The following is a 22,421-nucleotide window of genomic DNA, read 5'->3' as shown; positions in this document are numbered from 1 at the left end:
AGGAAATTCACAGCTTTGTGCAGGGACTGATCCGGGTTTGTGTGGGAAATGAGCCAGAGGTGAAGTTAAATCAGGTATTTCCCGTGAGAAAAGGCTGGGAGAGCTGGGGGTGCTCCCCTGGAGAGGAGAAGGCTCCAGAGAGAGCTCAGAGCCCTTGCAGGGCCTGCAGGGGCTCCAGGAGAGCTGCAGAGGGACTGGGGCCAAGGATGGAGGGCCAGGAGGCAGGGAATGGCTGCCAGTGGCAGAGGGCAGGGCTGGATGGGATCTTGGGAATTGGGAATTGTTCCCTGGCAGGGTGGGCAGGGGCTGGGCTGGAATTGCCAGAGCAGCTGGGGCTGCCCCTGGAGCCCTGGCAGTGCCCAAGGCCAGGCTGGACATTGGGGCTGGCAGCACCTGGCACAGTGGGAGGTGGCCCTGCCATGGCAGGGGTGGCACTGGGTGGGGTTTCAGGTCCCTTTTAACACAAACCATCCCCTGATTCTCTGATTCACCTGCAATTATAGGAGAGCACTTCAATCAGTGAATCCCTCATCCAGGCTGGCTCCCAGTCCCACTGGAGGCAGGGACTCATCCCAAGGGGCTCATCCCAGGCTCACCCTGGGTTCCTGCCAGCAGAGCTGGGCTCAGGGTGCAGCACATCCAGCCCCGAAGGGCCTCAGCTTCTGTCCAGCCACTGAGGAGAGCAGAGCACAGAAACCCCTTCCAGGGAGATGAGGTATTTTGGAGCCTGTCTGTCTCCTCCTGCTTGATTCAGACTGAGTTTGGCAGATGGAAACAAGCTCAGTCCTAAAGAGGCTGAGAAAATCATCCTTAAAGGGGCCTGGCGTGTGTGCCGGAGCAATTGCTCAGCCCTGGGAGTGACACTTGACTTCATCTGTCTAACAAGTCTGATGGGCTCTCAGTGTCTCTTCTGATTGGGTTAATTTATTTGTTTTCATGCTAAGTTTTATTGTTTATTGATTTCCCGAGTCGCCCTGAGCCCGTGTCAGTTTTTATCTGCTCCCAGTAATGGAAATCGTTCTGTGGAAGATGCACCGTGTAAAATCTTATTGCAGCTAGCCCAGGACCTACAAACACTGTTAATTACCATGATTACGGCCCTTGGAGATGACAAATCCAGGCCTCTTGTCCCTCCACTGCTCCACACAAGTCCCAGTTTCCCCATTCCGTGTGCTCCAGACTCCCGAGTGCCCAAATCCCTCGCTGAGGACACGGCGGGAGCAGCATCCAAGCTGTCACTTCCCCAGTGTCCAGGGCTCTGGGCTCCCCCAGCAATCCTTCCAGGCAGCCTGGGGGAACATGACAAACTCCTCATGCCATGATCCTCGTGCTCAGATTGTCCCAAGATGCTTTTTTAAATGATTTCCAGAGATTTCAACCCGGTTTAAGTCAGGAGAGGAGGAGGAGCAGCAAATCTCAGTGGGGTGATGGTGACTGGGGCCTCTTTGGGCTGCTCTGTGCCACCCTGGGTGTTGTTTCCCTGTGGGATGTGGAGACTGGCACGTGAGAAACTGCTCTTAATTACTCAATATTACTCTTAATAACTCAGTCCTGCTCTTGTACCCCTGGGCATGGCACCCCTGGCTCCTTTTGGGGAGGCTTGAGCCCCCCAGCCTGTCCTGCATGGCAGGTGTGGCAGGTGGGACATGTGACACCTGAAGAGCAGGAAACCCCTGGAACAAGGGGCAGGAAAGGAGGAAATGCCCTTAAGTTGCACCAGGGAAGGTTAAATTGGATATTGGGGGAAATGTCTTCCCTGAGAGGGTGGTCAGGCACTGGAACTGGGAAGGAGGTGGAGTCCCCAGCCCTGAGGGCAGCACAGGACAGGGCAGAGCAGGGGAGTAGCTCCCAGTTCAGACAGAAATAACGAGGTGTGAGTGCCCCAGCAGTGCCAGGCAGCCAGGGGAGCCCTGCTCATGACCCTGCTCCGAGGATGGGACAGGAGACAGGAGAAGGCTCCTTCAGCAGGGGGGAGAGGGACCAGGGGTGGGGGGAGGCTTCTGCATCCCGTGCTGAGGTGGGTGGGATGGAGAGGGAGGCTCACAATGCTCAGGTGGGATTCCAGTGCACCCCCAGGGGGTTGGGACAGCACAGGGCTCTGTGTGCTCCTGAAGGGAGTGGGGGAAGAGGCACAGAGAAAAGGCCTGGCTGGGAACGGGGCCAGTGCAAACCCTGTCAGGAGGGAGAGGGGTGGGTGGTGAGGGGAGACCCTCCAGGCACAGCCCAGTTTGAGGTTCCTGCCCCTTCCTGCAGCCCTCCTGCCCCCAGCAGCTCCCCCTGCCCCCAGGCTGTGCCTCCGGCCCCAGAGGTGCCCAGGTCACTTCTGGCTGCCCTGGTGGGACCTGACCCTGGGGTCTCGGCCCAGCAGGGACTGATGCACACCCTGAAGCTCTCAGCAGCTCTGCCTCCCTTCCTCTTCATCCCTCCTGCCTCATCCCCTCCCAGCTCCCAGCCGGGAATGGGCAGCTCTGCCTGGGGCGGGTTTATGTATTTCCATAACAACTGAGCCTGATTTTCATGGGCACTGAGATCCCTTTCCACCACAGAGAGTGCAGAAAAGGCAGAAATAATTCACATCTGCCTTGAAACTCCTTCCTGCTGGCAGAGGGATGTAAGAGAGTCCCCACCTAAGTGCCCAGAAACCCCTTCCTTCCCTGTCTTCTCCCTCAGCCTGTGATGCTGGCATTGCTGATGAGCTGACAGCCAACACTTAAACGCTCCGAGCCTTTATTATTTATTTCTTGGGCAGAGAATTACCACTCTGGGTTATTTTTATTTTACAGATCCAGCTTCTGAAACTACTTAAAAAGCTTTCGATCAAAGCTTACAGTGGTGCTGACAGAACACCAAGGGTTTGCGCTGGGGAGAGCCATCATTAATTATCAGCCTGTGAGCAGCACTGATAGTGCAAGCATTTGATTTTGATTTAATGTCTAAATAAGCTCGCTTACAATGGCAAAGAGCTTCCTGTTTAATTGAAAAGCACTAAGTTTTCTATCTGCCCTTCTTCTTTTTCATTCTGGCCACGATCCAGGTGTAGAAATAGAAAGAAACACGAACAGAATGCAAAAAGTCAGTGTGAAAATGCATCAGAGGCACGGGAACCTGCTGAGCCTTCTGCCAGCACCACTGCTGGCCTGTCTGGGCCAGCTCCGCTCTTGCAGGCTGTCCTTGTCCTTGAGCTCCCCTTCCAGCCCAGCCCAGTGCCAGCCCTGCTCTCTGTGCCCCCCTCCATCACCCTGCACAGCACCAGCTCTTCCCCCACCTTCCCCAAAATGGCATTTTCATCCTGGAAAATGCCTTTCCTGAAAGGCAGCGGAGCAGGAACATCTCTGTGCCGGGAGAGGGGAGAGACCCTGGGGGCACCGGGGCTGCCCAGGGCGCCTCAGCCTGGCAGGGACACCGTGGGTGTCTCAGTGCTGCCAGACACCCGACACTGCCAAGGGCACCGCGAGGGTGACGGAGAGGCTGACCCAGTGTGGCACCGTGTGCCAGCCCTGCCTTGCCCCTGACCCAGCGTGGCACCGTGTGCCAGCCCCGCTACTGCCCCTGACCCAGCGTGGCACCGTGTGCCAGCCCTGCCACCCTCCCTGACCCAGCGTGGCACCGTGTGCCAGCCCTGCCACCCTCCCTGACCCAGCGTGGCACCGTGTGCCAGCCCTGCCACCCTCCCTGACCCAGCGTGGCACCGTGTGCCAGCCCTGCCACCCTCCCTGACCCAGTGTGGCACCGTGTGCCAGCCCTGCCCTGCCCCTGACCCAGCATGGCACCATGTGCCAGCCCTGCCACCCTCCCTGACCCAGCGTGGCACCGTGTGCCAGCCCTGCCACCCTCCCTGACCCAGCGTGGCACCTTGTGCCAGCCCTGCCACCCTCCCTGACCCAGCGTGGCATCGTGTGCCAGCCCTGCCCTGCCCCTGACCCAGCGTGGCACCGTGTGCCAGCCCCGCAGTGGCTTCAGCAGCCACCAGCCAAGGGATGCACATTTTGTGCCGGACACATGGATACACGGACTGTGGGGACACACAGACTGTGCCAGACACACGGACTGTGGGGACACATGGACTGTGGGGACACACGGACTGTGCCAGACACACAGACTGTGCCGGACACACAGACTGTGTTGGACACACGGACTGTGCTGGACACATGGACTGTGGGGACACACGGACTGTGCTGGACACATGGGCTGTGAGGACACACGGACTGTGGGGACACACGGACTGTGCTGGACACACGAACTGTGCTGGACACACGGACTGTGGGGACACACGGACTGTGGGGACACACGGACTGTGCTGGACACACGAACTGTGCTGGACACACGGACTGTGGGGACACACGGACTGTGGGGACACACGGACTGTGGGGACACACGGACTGTGCTGGACACATGGACTGTGAGGACACACGGACTGTGGGGACAGACGGACTGTGGGGACACACAGACTGTGCTGGACACATGGACTGTGGGGACACACGGACTGTGGGGACACACGGACTGTGAGGACACACGGACTGTGGGGACAGACGGACTGTGGGGACACACGGACTGTGGGGACACACGGACTGTGCTGGACACATGGACTGTGGGGACACACAGACTGTGCTGGACACACAGACTGTGAGGACACACGGACTGTGCCAGACACATGGACTGTGGGGACACACAGACTGTGCTGGACACACAGACTGTGAGGACACACGGACTGTGCCAGACACATGGACTGTGCCAGACACATGGACTGTGCCGGACACATGGACTGTGCTGGACACACGGACTGTGGGGACACTCAGACTGTGCCAGACACACGGACTGTGGGGACACACGGACTGTGCTGGACACACACACTGTGCTGGACACACGGACTGTGAGGACACACGGGCTGTGAGGACACACGGACTGTGCTGGACACACGGACTGTGGGGACACACGGACTGTGCTGGACACACGGACTGTGAGGACACACGGACTGTGGGGACACACGGACTGTGCTGGACACACGGACTGTGGGGACACACGGACTGTGAGGACACACGGGCTGTGAGGACACACGGACTGTGGGGACACACGGACTGCTCCCTACCCACAGCAGTGACCGCCCCTGCCCCGTGTCCCTGGCCAAGCTGTCAGTCCCCACAGCCGGGAGCTGCAGGAGCAGCAGGAGCTGCTGGACAGCAGGGGAGCAGCTCTGGGGGTCCCTGAAGTTGCAGTGAGGGCTGCCAGCCCCATCTGTGACCCCTCAATCCCCCCACCCCTTCCACAGGGACACTGGGGTCAGGGACCATGGATGGGGACATGGATGGGGACATGGACAGCTTGCCTGGCTTTGCCCTGAGCCACGTGTGGTGACCAGCACAGAGCTCAGGAGTGGTGTTGTTATAACTGGGAAGGAAAACCATTCCTCCTTTTTTATAAGGGAAAACCATTTCCCCCCTCTTTTATAAGGGAAAACCATTTTCCCCCTTTTTCATAAAGGAAAACCATTTCCCCTCTTTTTAATAATGGAAAACAATTCCCCCTTTTTCCCCCAGTCCCCAGAGGGGCTCAGGTCCCAGCAGTGTCACCAGGCTGGGCTGGGGTAGACACAAGGTTTGTTGGAGTCAATGATTCACCCCAGTTCCTCCATGGACAAATCTCCTGCTGGGCTCTCCCTGGGATCTGTCTGAGCTGGGTCTGGCCTGGGGGGCTCTGGGGGAGCTCAGGCCCTGCTCAGAGCCACACTGGGGGTGACAGCTGTGGTGGTGTTTGAGGGTCCCCAGGACGAGGGAAGAGATGAGAATCTTGACTCCATGGTTCAGAAGGCTGATTTATTATTTTATGCTATATATTATATTAAAAGAAAATTATATATTAAAACTATACTAAAGAAAGGAAGGAGACATCAGAAGGCTAGCAAGGAATGAATAATAAAAACCTGTGACTGCTCACAGCCTTGACACAGGTGGCTGTCATTGGTCATCAAGTAAAAACAATTCACATGCTGGGTAAACAATTCTCCAAATCACATTCCAAAGCAGCAAAACGTGGAGAAGCTGGAGCTTCCCAGCTTCTCAGGAGAAAAGATCCTGGCAAAGGGATTTTTCATAAAATATGTGAGTGACAGACAGGTCCAGGGGAGCTCTGAGCTGCTGTGACAGCTCCTCCCCACCACCCAAACCACGTGCTCTTAAAGATTTTCCACCTCAGGTGCCTTCTACAAGAGTTAATGGACTCACCCTTCCCAGAGCCTGCCCAGCCATGGAGGAGGGGAAGGCAGGGATGTCTGAATTCCCAGGAGGAATCTCCAGCAGGGCAGGAGTTCCAGGCAGCAGAGGCAGCCACACTCCTGGGGCTGGGGGTTTGCACATGTGGCAGTTGTGCTCCTCTGCAGAAGCTCAAACACCTGCCAAGAGCTGCACTGCTACTTGGGAAGTTACAATAAAATACAGCAAAATGAAACACAGCAAAAATTAGAATAAAAATCAAGTTCTTCCATGAAATGAGTAGGGGAGAAAGGTAAACTGAGGCACAGAGCCATGACATGAAGATCTTACAGCCTGAGAGCTGAAAACAAGTGGCACAGACCAGACAGATCCACCCAGCTGCAGACAAAATGTCTTTGCTAAGTGACTTTAAAGCTAATGACATGTGACATGCCGAGATCAGGCTGCTCAGCATGGCAGGACAGCAGAGATAATGATCCTTTGTGAAAACCCGACCTCGGGAGGGGCCAGGGCCACCCAGCAGAAATGTGACTTTGGCTGGCAAGGGATGGGACAGCACAGGGAGGTCACGGCATTGCCACCGTGCCAAAGTTGGCCTGGCTGCTCAGGAAGGATCAACAGAACCAGCACATCTAGACAGGGGCTGGGCTGGCTCAGGAAAACAAGATTGAGACATTGAAAAAGTCATTATTTCAAGATGAAACTATAGATTTCTATCTCAGCTCTCATTTTCTCCGGGTGTGTGATTGTGTGGAGCTGACAAAGCTGCCGATTTCTGCCGGCCCTGGGAGCAATTTGCTTAATAAAAGAGTTTGGGTTTGGCTAAATAACAGCCCCTGAGCAGGGGCAGTGACTGCCCAGGCCTGCTCTGAACACACCTGGCTGGGACTGGGAGCAGTGGAAGTGCAGCCCCTGCCCTGACAAAGGCCTGGGCAGAGCAGGGAAATCCAAACTGGAGAGTTCCTGTGGCAACCAGAGGGGCCTGGGGAGCACGGGGAGAGCTCAGAGTCCCAGACTGGGCTGGGCTGGGAGGGACCTGAAACCCCACCCAGTGCCACCCCAGCCATGGCAGGGCCACCTCCCACTGTGCCAGGTGCTGCCAGCCCCAATGCCCAGCCTGGCCTTGGGCACTGCCAGGGCTCCAGGGGCAGCCCCAGCTGCTCTGGCAATTCCAGCCCAGCCCCTGCCCACCCTGCCAGGGAACAATTCCCAATTGCCAAGATCCCATCCAGCCCTGCCCTCTGCCACTGGCAGCCATTCCCTGCCTCCTGGCCCTCCATCCTTGGCCCCAGTCCCTCTGCAGCTCTCCTGGAGCCCCTGCAGGCCCTGCAAGGGCTCTGAGCTCTGCCTGGAGCCTTCTCCTCTCCAGGCTGATGCACCTGGAATGGCCAAGGATGGAAGAACCATCTGACAGCTTTAAAGGCTGAGCCATGAGGGCTCATTTGCTCCCCCAGGTTTTCAAAGCACCCTCCCCTTTCTGGAGCTGCTCTTCCCTGCAAGGGCAGGATTTGTCCTTTAGCGTAGGAGAAAGCAGAGACCTGTTTGAATAATTGGTTTCAAGGCTCTTTGGTAATGCTGCATAATTTAAAATACAAAATCAAAGATTCTGTTGAACTAGGTTTAAAAAAAAAAACAAAAAACCAAAAACCCCCAACTTTTTCTTTGGGAAATTGGATGAAAAAATGTAATTGCAGACCCAAGGGAAAGTTTTACTTCCAGCCTGAGCACTTTCAAAAGTGATCATAAAAATAATGGTGAATTCTAAGCAAGGCTGCTGCAGGCTGGAAAATGGAAAAGTTTCATTTTAGCACTTTCCAAGGGGACACATCAAATTCTTCTTAAGCACAGCCAGCACAAGCCACTTAGCAGGAGAGGGATGGGTTTGCTCAAGGTATCAATCAGGCACTCGGTGTTTTGTGCAAAAAAGGGGAGTTTTTACTCCATCAAATCATCTCAGAAGTGCCAGAGCCCACTGTGCCCAGGATGGGGCTGTGCCCGCCGGGCTGTGCCCAGGATCAGGCTGTGCCCAGGATGGGGCTGTGCCCGCAGGGCTGTGCCAGGATGGGGCTGTGCTCAGGATGGGGCTGTGCCAGGACGGGGCTGTGCCTGCAGTGCTGTGCCCAGGATGGGGCTGTGCCCAGGATGGGGCTGTGCCCAGGACCGGGCTGTGCCAGGATGGGGCTGTGCCTGCAGGGCTGTGCCCAGGATGGGGCTGTGCTCAGGATGGGGCTGTGCCCAGGATCAGGCTGTGCTCAGGATGGGGCTGTGCCTGCAGGGCTGTGCCCAGGATGGGGCTGTGCCCAGGATCAGGCTGTGCCCAGGATGGGGCTGTGCCAGGATGGGGCTGTGCCTGCAGTGCTGTGCCCAGGATGGGGCTGTGCTCAGGATTGGGCTGTGCCCAGGATCAGGCTGTGCCCAGGATGGGGCTGTGCCCGCAGGGCTGTGCCAGGATGGGGCTGTGCCTGCAGGGCTGTGCCAGGATGGGGCTGTGCTCAGGATTGGGCTGTGCCTGCAGGGCTGTGCCAGGATGGGGCTGTGCCCAGGATGGGGATCGGGCTGTGCCAGGATGGGGCTGTGCCCAGGATCGGGCTGTGCCAGGACCGGGCTGTGCCCAGGATGGGGCTGTGCCAGGATCAGGCTGTGCCCAGGACCGGGCTGTGCCAGGATAGGGCTGTGCCAGGATGGGGCTGTGCCAGGATGGGGCTGTGCCCAGGATGGGGATCGGGCTGTGCCCAGGATGGGGCTGTGCCAGGATCAGGCTGTGCCAGGTTCGGGCTGTGCCCAGGATGGGGCTGTGCCCAGGATGGGGCTGTGCCCAGGATGGGGATCGGGCTGTGCTCAGGACCGGGCTGTGCCAGGTTCAGGCTGTGCCAGGACCGGGCTGTGCCCAGGTTCGGGCCGTGCTCAGGATGGGGATCGGGCTGTGCCAGGACCGGGCTGTGCCCAGGATGGGGCTGTGCCCAGGACCGGGCTGCGCCAGGATGGGGCTGTGCCCAGGATGGGGATCGGGCTGTGCCAGGACCGGGCTGTGCCAGGTTCGGGCTGTGCCAGGTTCGGGCTGTGCCCCCACTGCCCGGCCGGAGATGGCTCAGATCGGCTCAGGGGCGAGGATGGAGCTCGCCTGTGCCAGCGGCATTCCCGAGCCTTTCCCGGGGCCGGGCACTGCGGGCAGAGGGAGCCGGAGCTTCCTGGGGCAACTCCCCCTTCAAGGGAACGAAAAACACAGCGTCATTATTTTCATTTGATAAAGTGGAACACACTTAAGGCGCTTAGGCGTCGATGAGAGGCTTTGATGTGGGAGAGGGCGATTAGTGTCCTTCTGTCGGGGGCCGCTGATGCCGCATAATCCCCGCTAATTCCGTGTCACACTTCGTGTCACTGCGGGCGCACAGTGAGCCTTCCTCTGCTCTGCCTCTGCCTCTTCCTCTGCCCCTGCTCTGCTCTGTTCTGTCTCTGCCCGCTCCGGAGCCGCTCCTGAGCCAGCGCCGCTGTGATCCCGCCCCAGCCCCGCTGTCCCTGCCCTGCCCCGTGGAAGGAGGTGACAATCAAAGCGTGGCTGTGACACACCGGGCTGAGCTCGACACCGAGTGACACAGAGGGGCTGGCACAGCTCCTCTGCAGCCTCTGGAAGAGCCTTTTGTGGCTCTGCGGGGCACAGCGAGAGCAGGCAGGGCTCAGCTCCAGCGTTTCTGGATCGATGTGCCTCAGTTTCCCCACCTGCACAGCAGAGAATCTCAGACCCATCATAGAATCCTGGAATGGTTCGGGTGGGAAGGAACTTTAAATCCCATCCCATGGCAGGGCCACCTCCCACTGTGCCAGGTGCTGCCAGCCCCAATGTCCAGCCTGGCCTTGGGCACTGCCAGGGCTCCAGGGGCAGCCGCAGCTGCTCTGGCAATTCCAGCCCAGCCCCTGCCCACCCTGCCAGGGAACAATTCCCAATTCCCAAGATCCCATCCAGCCCTGCCCTCTGCCACTGGCAGCCATTCTTTCTTGTCCAAAGTCCCTTTCCAGCCTCTTTTCCATTGGCTTTCAGATCAGAACAGTTCATTTCTGCTTCCGAAGTTCAAAGGGAGCTGAAGGAAGCAGCCACAGAGAACTGTCCCTGCAGCTCTGAGAAGCAAAGGCAGCCAAAATGAACTCAGGGCTTCACATCCCTGCAGTGGAGGCGCTGCTGCAGAGTGAACATCTGGGTTTATTGTCTCACATCACATCACAGAAATTCATTCCCCATTAATTTCAGATGAATATTTGAAGAGGCATTTAGCAGAAAGCAAACCCTGCGCTGGAACCTCTGGAGTTACAGGGCTGATGATCTTTGCTTTCTGTTGACAGCTCTGAAAAACCATGGGAAAACTGAACCACAAAGGACGTCTAGAACCTTTTGGCAAATAGAAAATGGAAAATATTTCTGCTTCGAGTTTAATAAAAGCTATCAGTGATGTGTGGCAGTAAATAAATGATGTGGTCCTTCTCATGCACCCCTGGCTGTGGTAGGGTTTAAGGAATTCCAAATTCTGCAAAGGAATTCCAAAGCCAGGGATTACTTCACATTCCCAAAGTGATCCCTGTTGCCTGGAAGCCCTGGCTGGGAAGCACCTCAGCTCAGAGGGAGGCTGCTGTCCCCTTCCCCGTGGTGAGCACAGACACACCAAGCCCAGAGAACACTGAAACATTCCCAGAGCACCAAATCTGTGCTTTTCTCCCTCTCAGAAGGTCCCAGCTCGGAAATGTCCCCGGTGCTCTGAGCAGCTCCCCACTGCAATGCCTTTCCCTGAGGGGAGGGGAAGGTGTGGGGTACCCTCTGTGGGGCCAGAGACATCAGGTGTCTCTCCAAGGAGCTCCCTGAGCAGCCCTGGCCGCCTGTCCCAGCCCAGCTGGGGGAGGGCTGCACCTCCAGCGTGAATTTCCCGGCTCTTCAGAGACTGATGGGGAGATTGGCCGTGATTGCCTCACTCCCGCTCCCACTCCAGCACTAATGGGGGGAAGATTTAATGCTGTGATATCACTTTGATGTGGAGCCCATAAATAAAGCTCTTCTAACTCCCTCATTACATCTGCATTGTTCCCATTAACCATTCATTCCCCACGAGGCTCTGCGCAGTCACAGCCCCATTCCAGAGGGCTTCCCATGCCCCAAACCTGTCTTGGGAAGTGGGGGAAAAGAGAGGAAGGGAGGTTTGAGACCTGGGCATCTCGTAGGGATCCCGTGCATAATCCAGGAGCTTCCTGGCACTTGAAAGCAAATGTGTCTGGCTTTTTTTTTTTGTGGGAAATAAAAGGTTCCATCCATTGCCACTGTCCGTGGCACCACATGAAAGCACAGCTGATCTGGGCAGTGCCGTGCATCAGCTCCAGAGCTCCCTGAGCCCCAAAAGGATCTTTGCATCCTCACCAAAGTACAAACAGCTCAGTCACCCGGAGCAGATAAAAGCAGCGTGTGCTGCCTGGGTTTAACTCGGGGGCATTCCAGAGGAGGAGGATTCCTGCTCCCCGCGGATCAGATGGAGCGCTGATAACAGCGATGGGAGCGGGACTGTGCTAACAGCTCCTCCGGAGCTCTTTGTTGTTGGAGCTGAGCGGGGTTTGCTGTGCCCAGAGGTCTCTGTTTTCACACTGGTTTCATTCAGCGTTGCAGGGAACACAAGCCCCACATGGCAGCTTTGGCTGCGGGGTGTCGGGCTGAGCCGGCCGGGCTGATGTAATCCGTTAGCACTTGCCAGGCAAAAATACCCTTTCCAAAGGAAAAGAGGTGTCAAAAGGAGTGAGTGAGAGGCTGGGTGTAAAAATACCAGCGCTCTGACTCTGCCTGAACTTTGCTCCAGTTCTCTGCAATGACAACATCCTGGGGAAATGGGGATGAATCCAGCCAGTGCTCCCATGTCCACAAGGGCTCAGGGAACTGGGTCTGGCTGGGCTCTGAGCCAGCACTGTGGGTTTGGAATCAGAATTTCCTGAGCTGGAAAGGACGCACCAGGACCATGGAGCTCCTTCAGCCTCCCCTGGGCAGGGAGGTGCTCCAGACCCTCCGCATTCTCACAGCCCCCACTGGACCATCCTCGCTGTGCCTGTCCCCAGCTGAGCTGGGAGATCAAAGTGAACCAGTAGAGGGATGAAGGAGAACCTTCAGGGATGAAGGAGAACCTTCAGGGATGAAGGAGGACATTCAGGGATGAAGGAGAACATTCAGGGATGGGAGTGAACCACCAGAGGGATGAGGTGAGCCCTCAGAGATGAAGGCAGACCATCAGATGGATGAGGGTGAACCATCAATGGGAGAAGAGGAATGATCAGAAGGATGAAGATGAGCCATCAGAAGAACAAAGATGAACCATCAGAGATGAAGGGGAACTGTAAAGGCTGAACTTTCCAGGGCCTTTGAGGGTCCAATCCAGCTAGCTCTGGACCCTCACCCCTCACAGCCTTTACAAGGACAAAAGGAAAAGACTTGAGGTGCTCTTTCCCATTGGGACCAAAGTCCTACTTTATTCCTTGACAGGAGTCACCTGGGGTCAAGGTGATGTCCCAGAGGGAAAAGAGAGGGAATGCCTGATGGTGGGGGATGTTTAAACCCAGGGAATGGGGGGTGGAGGAAGAGGACCACAGCCAATGGGATACCAGTGAGGAGGGGGCGAGGGGAGGAGGAAACCTGGGACAAATCACCGCCAGTGGGGCTTAGGGGGGAAAGGGGACAATGGGACAAACCATGATCAGTGCAAATTGCCAAACACCCAGTGCAGAAACAGCAACTAAAGAAACCACTTGGTGCAATACAACAGGGAACCATCAGAGATGAAGGGGAACCATCAGAGGGAGGAGGTGAATTGGGCTCCTCACTCTGTGCGGGGTTTCTGACCAGTTCTAGACTCTTTAACTGGGGTAACTCAGGAGAACCCCACAGGCTTCTCTACAGCCAGAGAGAGCCCAGGCTCAGAGATGGACCCAGGGACCCATGGATGGAAGATATAGGTGCTGATGTTTATACTTTCAATATTAAAACCTTGGGTTTGAATAGGAAGGCAGAACTAATGTGAGCCAACCCCCCAAAGCTTCAGCCAATGGGGAATTCCACCAAAGGCTGGGATGGCTGTAAACAATTAGGGCCAATGTTCCTCCCTAAGCAGCACCACTGGAGTTGAATGCAGTGAATTTCCAGCTGGGAAAAGGGAAGATGGAAAAAAATGGGATTCTAAGCACACAGCCAACAGAATTAAACTGAGAATTAATTTCACCCATTATAACTGATTGCTGTAAATTAAAACTAGAAGGAAATAATTGGTAGCATGTAGCTTTTAGTGTTTCCTCCAGATTAGGGGAATTTGATTTTTTTATTAGGAGCACTAAACTCCTCTGCCGTGCTCCCGTCTCCAGCAATTCCTGATTCCTGATTCCAGCCTGGTGGCACACTGGGCTTTGGGAGCAGCAGCATTTCCTTCACAGGGGCCCAAATCCTGAGCCAGTCCTGCGGGGCTGAGCTGGGTTTGAGTCTTCCCAGGGACAAGGAGGTGCTCTCTGATCCTGAGATCCTGCACAGCAGAATCATCATTCCCACACTGCTCCATCCAGAAAGGCTCCTCTGCTCCTCCTGCTCCTCTGCTGGAGGGGCTCTGCAGCCCCAGGGATTGGCAAACACCCAGGACAGCAATCCCTTGTTCCCAGGGACGAGGAGCAGCTCCTTGGGTTCTGTTTGTGCTGCAGAAGCTCCTGGCAGGTTGGGGTGGTCGTGGGGGTCCCTTCAGCTCCTCGCTGGGCTCATGGAGCAATCCCAGGAGAAGCTTTGCTGTGCTCTCAGCCCACATGGAGCAGGCAGGGGTTCTGGATCCCCCCTGCTGATCCAACCTCCCTCTGCAAAATCCCTTTGGGGCTCATTCCTCCCTCCTTCATCCCTTCATCTCCAGGAATCCAGAGAATGAAGCTGCCACCCCAGCAGGGAGGGAGAGCAGAGACTCAGGGGTTAAACTTCCTCCCTCCCCCCTCAAGGGGGATGTTTCCTACAAGGAGTAAAGCCTTGGAAAGGCCCCACTTGGTGCTGGAGCCAATTTCAGGAAATTGAGATCTGGGCTGGCTGTTCTGTTTTCCTCAGAGGATATTTTTGTGCATTTATTTAATTAATTCCTTCAGCTTACATAAGGGTAATAAGATTTTATTTTTTTTGCATGTCTGCAGTGCTCCCTTCCTCGAGAAGCTCCAACCCCTTTGGCAGGAGCAGGAATAGCCCAGACAGAGCTTGGTGAGGCCACTTCCCACCCCAGCTGGGCACGTGGTGCCTTCCTGGGCCAGGATCAGAGGCCACCAGCTCCAATTAGACCTGCAGGGAGCTCGGCTGACACCATTCCAGCCAGGAATGAGCCCTGCACTGGGGTTCTACACCTTGGACTTCTCCGAGTGTGCTGAGGGATGCTGGGCGAGCACAGGAGTTCAGGGCATCACATTCTCACCTCCTGAGAGGCATCAGCTCCAGGAAGGCAAAGCCCTGGTGGAGCTGAGGGAGAGGGAGGAGTGCCACCTACTGCAGTATCCCCACTCGCTGCCTGCAGCTCGCACGGCGGAAATAGAAACTTCTTGTTTTGTAGTTGGAAACATAAAGGAAAGGGAAAAAGGAGCGGGGAGGGGGTGTGGAGAGAAGCAACCTAAAAAAAGGAATTTGCTGAATGGCATTTTGTGCCAGCTCCGTGTTTATAAATAGCCCCAATGACACTGCTCTTTGCACGATGAGTTTCGGAATATTTCTGATCAGCAAAGAGTTTGAGCTGCAAATAACAATAAATGGGGGAAATGTGGATAAATAAAAGGCATTAAAAACCCGCTCTGTGTGGGATCAGCAACACATCTTGAGAACTACATCAAAGGGACTCAATTAGCAGACACATTTTCTAATTACATGTTCTAATTTACAACAAATCCGGGTTTCTAATGAAGCCTTGATTGTTGGTGCAGATGGCAAGGACCGGACCCAGCGTTCCGCGCTCGCTGCCACTGCCAAGGCAACCACCTGATGCTCCAGACTGGGCTCCTTCTCCTGCTGTGCCAGACACCTCCATTTTCCCAATTCCCCAGGAGCTTCCCCGAGCCCAAAGGTACCTGAGTGAGCAGCTGGTGAAAGCAGATGTAGGAAATGGTCATTGTGGGATGGAACAGCAGCCAAAGCTCCTCCCCGGGCAGTCAGGCCATGGGCTGTGGGAATTTGCCCTTTGCAATCCTGCCTGTGCACACACAGGGACAGGGATTTTTTCCAGCAGAGCCCTCGGGCGTTGTTTTCAATTAGAGACAGGGATCCTTCCCTGCTTCCCCCGGGCATTATTTGCAGCTTTGGGGCATTAATCACTCCAAATGAGATGAACACTGTGCCCCAGGGTTGATTTCTGAGCTGAGACAGCTCTGAGGGAAACAGGGAATCATTGCCAGGAGAACAGGGCTGGGAGCAGCACAGTTGAGATCAGGGAATCCCAGAGTGGTTTGGGTTGGAAGGGACCTGAAAGCCCATCCCATCCCATCCCATCCCATCCCATCCCATCCCATCCCATCCCATCCCATCCCATCCCATCCCACCCATCCCATTCCATCCCATTCCATCCCATCCCATCCCATCCCATCCCATCCCATCCCATCCCATCCCATCCCATCCCATCCCATCCCATCCCATCCCATCCCATCCCATCCCATCCCACCCATCCCATCCCATCCCATCCCATCCCATCCCATCCCATCCCATCCCATCCCCATCATCCCCATCCCATCCCATCCCATCCCATCCCATCCCATCCCATCCCATCCCATCCCACCCCTGCCATGGCAGGGCCACCTCCCACTGTGCCAGGTGCTGCCAGCCCCAATGTCCAGCCTGGCCTTGGGCACTGCCAGGGCTCCAGGGGCAGCCCCAGCTGCTCTGGCAATTCCAGCCCAGCCCCTGCCCACCCTGCCAGGGAACAATTCCCAATTGCCAAGATCCCATCCAGCCCTGCCCTCTGCCACTGGCAGCCATTCCCTGCCTCCTGGCCCTCCATCCTTGGCCCCAGTGTCTCTCCAGCTCTCCTGGAGCCCCTTCAGGCCCTGGAATTTGGATGGATTGAGTTCAGAGCCATTTCCATGCCCCCAGCCAGACCAGGGCAGTGTTGCCCCTTCCAGCCCCCTCTGTCTCTGCTCTGGAGATGTTTCAGTCCAAAGAGACACAACAAAGTGCTGGAAAAAGGGGGAACTGAGGCTGGCAAAGAGCACAGCCAGCCTGGACCTTTGGGACATCAGCAGGAAAATCTGCTTCCCTTCCCTTCAGAAGCAAAGCAAAGCAAATCTTTCTTCCAGGGATTAAAAAATTTTATTTATTTTACTTAAGACGCTGTTATGGCACTAACAGAGTGCCACTCCACTCTCCAGGGCTGGATAGCTCTGTCTTATCCTGGATCTATCCTGGATCCCATTAGCTTTTAAAGCTGCTCAATCCAAAATTCATCCCAAGTTCAGCCTGCCCAGAACTTCACCAGAGCACAGACCCAGACTGGGTCTCCAGCCCAGGAGCTGATCCCACCTTCAGCTCCTCCTTCCCAGCCAGGATGGAGCTTCCCAAAATCCCAATATTACAGCTGTATTTATATTTTTTAATGCTCCACTGACCTGTGCCAAAGCCCCAAAGGAGCTGAATATTTACAGGTGAGAGTGGGAGGTCTGGATTGAGGCAAAAGAGAAGAAAACCCTGCAAGACCCCTATTCCAACATCCCAACCCCTGCAGGAGTCTTCTTTAATAAGTCAGCCTGCAAGCCAGGACATAAAATCACAGAAACCCAGGGTAAACTTGAGCAGAATTGCAGTGGAAGTGAGGAATACCCAGGCAGGGTGGGGGCTGCTGAATCCCATCCCTGCTGCTGCAGCCCTGCTCTAACAGCTCACCCTGCAGGAGCTGATATTGTTGAACCAGCTCCCAGGGAAATCTCTGTCCAGCACCAGCCCCATCTGCACTGAGCTGATGCTGATAAAAAATAATGTCAGTGCAGGACTAACTCCCAACACGAGCAGGACTTCTGTGGCACCCCAGAGTCACCTCCTACCCCTCCCAGGCAGGATCCATTCCCCAGGTGTGGATCCTGCTCCTTTCCACAGTCCATAAAGGGATCAGAGAAGATATTTCACCTAGGGAAGCTTCAGTTCAGCAGGATGAAGTGGCTGCTGCATAAAGCTCCACAAAATAAAGGCCAAGCTGGAAGAAGCTGCAAGTCTTCTGCAGGCTGAGGGACATTTGTGTGCCCTTGCCAGCCAGGAACCCCCCTTGCCCAAGGGATTTCCCCTGACCTGGCCATCAGTATCTCTTCTCCCTCAGCTGGAAGCCCTGCTGGGCGAGCCTGAGCTGAGATTCTGCCTCTCTGTAAATGAGGCAATGACTGGGGGAGCAGTGACTGGAAATGCTGCAAGGGTGGACTAAAGCAGATGAATGGAGAAAGAGGAGCTGGGACCATCTCCTGACCAGTGCAGAGCTGCTGGCCCTGAGGGGCTGCACTGCCCAGGCTCGAGCAGGGCAGCAGCTTTTAGAGAAGGGATGGATGGATGGATGGATGGATGATGGATGGATGGATGGATGGATGGATGGATGGATGGATGGATGGATGGAGAGATGGATGGATGATGGATGTATGATGGATGGATGATGGATGGGGATGGATGGATAGATGGATGGATGGATGATGGATGTATGGATGATGGATGGATGATGGATGATGGATGATGGATGGATGGATGGATGATGGATGATGGATGATGGATGGATGATGGATGGATGGATGGATGGATGGATGGATGGATGGATGGATGATGGATGATGGATGGATGATGGATGGATGATGGATGGATGGATGATGGATGGATGGATGATGGATGGATGGATGGATGGATGGATGGATGGATGGATGGATGATGGATGGATGGATGGATGGATGGATGGATGATGGATGATGGATGGATGGATGGATGATGGATGATGGATGGATGATGGATGGATGGATGGATGGATGGATGGATGGATGGATGGATGAATGGATGGATGAATGATGGATGGATGGATGGATGGATGATGGATGGATGGATGGATGGATGGATGGATGGATGATGGATGGATGGATGGATGGATGGATGGATGGATGGATGATGGATGATGGATGGATGGATGGATGATGGATGATGGATGGATGATGGATGGATGGATGGATGGATGGATGGATGGATGGATGGATGAATGGATGGAGGGATGATGGATGGGGGTATGGATGGATGGATGATGGATGACGGATAGATGGATGGATGGATGGATGGATGGATGGATGGATGATGGATGGATGGATGGATGGATGGATGGATGGATGGATGGATGATGGATGGATGGATGGATGATGGAGGGATGGATGGATGATGGATGGATGGATGGATGGATGGATGAATGGATGGAGGGATGATGGATGGATGATGGATGGATGGATGATGGATGGATGATGGATGGATGGATGGATGATGGATGGATGGATGATGGATGAATGATGGATGGATGATGGATGGATGGACAGATGGATGGATGGATGGATGGATGGATGGATGGATGGATGGATGATGGATGATGGATGGATGGATGATGGACGGATGGATGGATTTTACAGCTAATGTTCACAGATGAAAGGCTCCAAGGAAGGGCAGCATTAGCACAGGGTCAGAGTTGCCAGTCAGAGAATGCTCCCACACTCCTGCCTCTCCCAACACAACTGGGATCCCTTGGAAACCTCTCCTGATGCCAAGAGACTCTTGAGAGCTGGGAGCTCTGGCTTGGGTCACCAAAATGGGGTCCCAAAAAGGGGGGGGGGGGCAAAAAAGGGATCCCGAAACAGTGCCCCAAAAGGTGAGCGGGGATCCCAAAAACCTCCCCAAAATTGGGGGAAAAACACTAAAAAATGGGATCCCTACAAAGCCCCAGGCTCTGCCTGCTCTTCTTTTAGCAGAGCTGAGTGACAGAGCCCTGGTGACACAGAGGGACCCCCGAGGTGGGGCTGGAGCACCTGAGGGACCTCAGTGCTGCAGATCCATCCTTGTGTCCTTCCAGCTCTGCAGGGGGGAGCTGGAGCCTGGCCTGAGCCCAGCCACAGGGATCCAGGAATTCAGGGATTCAGGGCCACTGGCAAAAGAAACTCCATGTGCAAGACTGAACTTTATTCCTCATCTGAATTATTTTTCACACCAGGAGGGAGTCAGTGCTGGGAAATCTCCCAGAGCAGGATCCAAGACACCCCAGGGGATCCCCCTGGCATTCCTGAGCACAGGAATGGCCCTTTCAGGGATTTCAAGGTAGGACAGGAGAGAACAGGCTCAGGGGGTGAATCCTGCTCTGGCTCCCTCCCTGCTGTGCCCAGGTTCCGTTTCCCACCCTTTCCCAAGCCGCTGACAGCACCAGGGCAGCGCTGCTCTGAGGAGGGGGTACAGAGGGGACACAGCGAGGGATGCTGAGCCCCAGGGTGAGGCACAGGTGAGGGCACAGGTGAGGGCATGGGTGGGACCAGGATGATGCTCAGGTGAGGGCACAGCTGGGCCCCCACCCCTGTGCAGACAGACCCACCCTGCACAGCTGGAATTCACTCCCTGGCCCCTCTGGCTCTGGAATTTCAAAATTCAGCCCAGCCCTAATTAGTGCCAACTCTTGTGCAGCTTTTTGTCCTCCAGGAGCTGGGCTGAGAATATCAACTCCTTTTCCTGGGGTTTTTCTCTGGCTGCTGCCAGGGCCTGGATTTAAACCTGAGGAATGGGGCTGGAGAAGCTCTGTAGCTCATTAATAATCTGTGAAACCATTAAGGGCACTCCACAGAGATTTCACCACCATCTTTTTGCCATTGCAGAGTGAATTACATGACCTTCTTCCCTGCTTCAGGGGAATGGCACAAGTGGCTTTTCCTGCACTTAGTTAAGGAAACAGCCAGGGATCCCATGCCAAGGGCACTGTTTAAATAACAATTATTAGAGAGTAGATGAGAAACCTCTTTTATCTTTGGCCTTGATAGAGTTTTAAAACTGATACCTTTCTCCCTCCTTATTTACATATCAAAATAATTGCCTCCTAAATTCCACAGCTTGCTGCAGTCCTGGAGATAATCTGCCTTTCAAAGGCTGCTGAGGCCCTGATGAGCCCTGGGCACTGGGAGCTCCGTGATGAAGCACAGAAATCCTTCAGGAAGGATCGATATCTCTGAGTGGCTGTGGATGTCATTACCACAGTGACACGAACCCCCACAATATCCTTTGCTTTTCATCGCCCCAGATCAATAGCAAAAAAAAAAAAAACCAAACCAAATCAACCAGTTTTTCCCTTTATTCTGGAATGAAAGTCGATTTTGATGTGTTTCATTTTTCTTTGTCATGGGGAGAAGTTGGATCTCAGCCCTGCCTGCCCAGCTCATGCGAATTCTGGTCTGTGAGGCTGCATCCAGGTCACCAAGGAGATGCCAGGGTGTCACCCAGCCTGTGAGGCACAGGGCACCAGAGGGGCTCAAATCCCACCCAGAGAATCGTTTGGGAGTTCCAAGCTACACTTCAAATGCTTCCCACTCTGCTTTTCACTTCTGTTCAATACAAAAATGGGAAATGTAGAAGGGCAGGGAGAGCAAGGCTCTGGAAGATGGTGCTGTGGTCTGAGGAAAGGCTGGGACAGGTGGCATGGCTCAGCCTGGAGAGGAGAAGGCTCCAGGGAGAGCTCAGAGCCCTTGCAGGGCCTGAAGGGGCTCCAGGAGAGCTGCAGAGGGACTGGGGCCAAGGATGGAGGGCCAGGAGGCAGGGAATGGCTGCCAGTGGCAGAGGGCAGGGCTGGATGGGATCTTGGCAATTGGGAATTGTTCCCTGGCAGGGTGGGCAGGGGCTGGGCTGGAATTGCCAGAGCAGCTGGGGCTGCCCCTGGAGCCCTGGCAGTGCCCAAGGCCAGGCTGGACATTGGGGCTGGCAGCACCTGGCACAGTGGGAGGTGGCCCTGCCATGGCAGGGCTGGGATGGGGGGGATCTTTAAGGTCCCTCCCAACCCAAACCCTCCCAGATTTTGTGAGGATGAATGAACTGTGGGAGAGCAGAGGGACACACGGGCATTTCATAACACTTCCACATGATTCAAGCTTCCCATAAACAGAAATATTCCCAGCAGCTGGAAAAATGAACACAACAGCCTGAACCCCTCAAGGATGAACCTTCTCATTTCTTGAGCAATAGCAGGAAAAAAACCTTTTTCTGTCTGTGGTTTTGGAGTCCTTATTAAATCTTCCATTAAAAAAAGTCAAAACAAACCAAAGATCCAGACCCAAAGGCCAGCAGAAATCCTGGGCTGGCTCTCATGGCTCAGGGACAGCCTGTCCCTGGGATCCAGGGGGAAATGCCCAGCACTGGCACAGCAGGACCCCCCTGCCTCCCTCCTGCTCAATCCATCCCTTATTCATAGCACAGAAATCATCTCCTCTCTCACATCCAAGCTTTAGGCACCAGAAGAATTTACAAAGGTACCTGAGAAGAGGGAAGGGAGGTCTAGGGGGTCTCAAAAGTTCAATCAAATGGCATTTTCTCAGCTATGGTTTCTGTCCTTGGTCTTATCCCATTCCTGTCCTCAAAGGGAATCTGGACACTGAGCTCAGGCACAAATCCACACCACAGACAGACACAAATCCACATCATGGACAGACACCAATCCACACCACAGACAGACACAAATCCACATCATGGACAGACACCAATCCACACCACAGACAGACAGAAATCCACACCATGGACAGACACAAATAATCCACACCATGGACAGACACAAATCCACACCACAGACAGACAGAAATCCATACCCACATCATGGACAGACACCAATCCACACCACAGACAGACACAAACCCACAGCATGGACAGACACCAATCCACACCACAGACAGACACAAACCCACACCACAGACAGACACCAATCCACACCACAGACAGACAGAAATCCACACCATGGACAGACACAAGCCCACACCACAGACAGACACCAATCCACACCACAGACAGACACAAATCCATACCCACACCGTGGACAGACAGACAGAAATCCACACCATGGACGCCTGGGGACAGCACAGGCTCCCTCCAGTCACATCCTGCATTGTCAGATACACTTCAAACTCAGGAGGAGCCCAAGTTTGGGCCTAACACAAACTACAGATGTAGATATAGATAGATACAGACACAGACACAGA

Source organism: Agelaius phoeniceus, chromosome 22, assembly GCF_051311805.1.
Source record: "Agelaius phoeniceus isolate bAgePho1 chromosome 22, bAgePho1.hap1, whole genome shotgun sequence".
Classification (NCBI taxonomy): domain Eukaryota; kingdom Metazoa; phylum Chordata; class Aves; order Passeriformes; family Icteridae; genus Agelaius; species Agelaius phoeniceus.
This window is presented reverse-complemented; position numbering follows the sequence as displayed.